The sequence below is a fragment of the Silurus meridionalis genome, chromosome 6 (assembly GCF_014805685.1).
Source record: "Silurus meridionalis isolate SWU-2019-XX chromosome 6, ASM1480568v1, whole genome shotgun sequence".
Taxonomy (NCBI): Eukaryota; Metazoa; Chordata; class Actinopteri; order Siluriformes; family Siluridae; genus Silurus; species Silurus meridionalis.
The window spans coordinates 9,971,055-9,973,554 of NC_060889.1; the positions used below are offsets into that span (position 1 = coordinate 9,971,055).

The 2,500-nt window shown below is 35.1% G+C and overlaps 1 protein-coding gene across 4 annotated transcripts in view; it reads left to right on the forward strand.

Moving 5' to 3' along the window:
* Positions 1-2,500, forward strand: part of rgs20 (regulator of G protein signaling 20) — a 19,085-nt gene that overhangs the window by 1,272 nt on the left and 15,313 nt on the right. The window contains exon 2 of one of the 4 annotated variants that reach the window (XM_046852791.1): positions 425-469. The exons of 2 other annotated variants lie outside the window; for them this stretch is intronic. The gene's annotated coding sequence lies outside the window, so the exon portion shown is untranslated. Of the gene's footprint in view, positions 470-2,500 lie in introns of all 4 variants that reach the window. One more of the 4 variants, XM_046852792.1, reaches the window with a different exon arrangement.

Consider the following 2,500-nt stretch of genomic DNA (forward strand, 5'->3'; position numbering starts at 1 on the left):
AGTAAATGCATAGAGCAACTGTGTGAATATATTGGATTTGACTGTCTGAATAGCAAACAAGTGTGTATTTTTATTCGCATGCATTTTATCATAAGAATTGTGCACAGCCTTGATTTGTAAATATCACTCGGTATGATAGAGAGAAGAATGAATCTCTGCTATTCAGTCTTGGAGAGAAATGTGAGAAGATCTGAAATTAAAGCTAATGAAGAGACTATACTGAATGCCAATTACTTCACTAGGGTAATCACATATTCAGTGCTGATCCATTTTAATGATAATTTGCCAAGTTGAAACGTGTATCCTAATGGCGATCAGCCTTGAAAGAGAGAACTGAGAGATTTGAGGGTCAAAGCTGTGCCCTGAGGAAAGAAAAACACTTCAAGGGTGTAATCTCACCTTCACCCAATGTCTTTTCATGCAGTTTTGCAAATAAAACATATGGATTTGTTTTCAATAAAAGAGTGAGGTAAGTAGAAATTATTACACTGTGCATCTACAGTTACATCAATCAAGTTTAAAACAAAACATAACGTTTATAAGCCTTTTCAACCAACCAACAGTACTGAAATGAATGTATAAGGAACATCTAACCTTATTCACAGAAGTATAAGTAAAAAGCCCCATAGTCCTACTTTAATAATACCAGCCAGTGGTTGTATTGCCATATACAGTATAATTCACTATTAGACTTTAGTGTTCAGAAAGGACCACTCCTCCTGATAAGTAATATTTTATTAGTTATTCTGTACTCAATTATACACAGCTACAGGTGGCCAATGAAGTGAGATGAGATGAGTTGGTCAGCAAATGATTATTAATGCAAGACAGGTTTTACGTTACTCTAAACTCTAAACTATCTATGTGAGACCAGGAGAGGTGGGGTATAGATTGTTTTTTTCAAGTAAAGCTTTACTGAAGTAATTAAGAGAGAACATTCTGCTCTCCAATTCCAATCCTCTAGAGCTGCCTTGATTACCAAAAATTCACTGTTTCCAAGGCACACTGAGTAGTTTAATGAGATTACCTTTACACTGCAACTGATTAGGTTCTATGCCATTTTACGAGCCATCAACCTTCACCGCAAAATGAAGTGGGGGTTCAATGTGAGGATAAAGTACTAGAGACTTCAGAAAACTAAAAGTCCTAAGTCAGTCCATCTTTGTCATTAGCTTACCTTTGAGAAGTAAAGAGAGCTGAGCTGCCATGGTGTAGAAACTTCGTATTCTTAACAGAATGTGGAAAACCACAGGGAACCCTGCAGATTCTTTGCTGCTTAGAGCTGAGATCATGATGTTACTGCATTCACCATGATCTTATCTATTTAAGAGTCTTTGGGCATCCAGATTGTGTCCAAGGGTTTGAGCAACTCAACCATTTTCTAGAAGATTGATGAGGAATTATTTTGAATGGTTCATGTCTTTATTAGAGTAAACTCGTACAAACTGATTTCATTCCTAGAGAGCCTGAATAACATGCTCACCAGACTATAGGTTATGACAAATCATTCATAATGTGATGATATTGATAGAAATTATCATTTAGCCTTTTGTTCTTTTCTCTCTTTGAATTAAATGGGTTTTATATACCATGTAAATATAACAGTTGTTTCAAACACACTCCTTTTTAGTGCAAGATCTACTTTATTATTATCTCAAAGCAAATGTCTACAGCTGTGTAAAAAAAAAAGGGACAAACATGCTCACACCGAGTAGCTCTATCATATTGTCATAGAATATATGATATATTCAGGGGTGAGGTTCCAGGTGGGTGTTATAAAATGGTAGTTCTCATTAGGGCCACAGTAGTCAAGCCAATTAGGAGACTAAGTAAATAGAAAGGTAGACATTTTAGCCTGGAAGACTCCTGTGTGCATATATATGAGTATGGCTCATTATTGACTCATAATTGTCTACAATAAATGCACAGGCCTTTCATGTCCACTGTACTCTTTTTTTAAGCACAACAAAATAAATAACATAGCAATGGTTGCACAGTATAATGTCCTGATGAAAAGCTCCCAAATTGCACAGATGCTGAAAATGACAAGCCTATGCATTGCTAATTGCTCACTTTGTCAGGAAGTGGAAACTGTGCTCTTGTTCTATTGATTATGACCTCTGCTGGTTGGGAGAGGAAATAGTCTGGACTTGCATTGGATACTGTAGTTATTTCTGATCAATTGTCATATACAGTAACTCATGGTATACAATAACATTGTATTTTAATTCATTACCATTTTACCTGGTCTATCATTTTGTGTTAAACAAATGAATTTATTTAAGTGTAATGCATTCACACAATAAAATACAGCAGAGAAGAGTTACAGCTGTGTCGTTTTCTTTTGACGGAGCTGTCAATAATGCTGATTTAGCATAAAATTCATTTGTAGTATGAATTTAAATCACTTGAAGTAAATTCAGTATATATTATAAAAATGTAGGTTTTCTATAAAAGGAAAAGTCTGTGTTGTTCAGAATATTCTGTAGGGAATCCAATG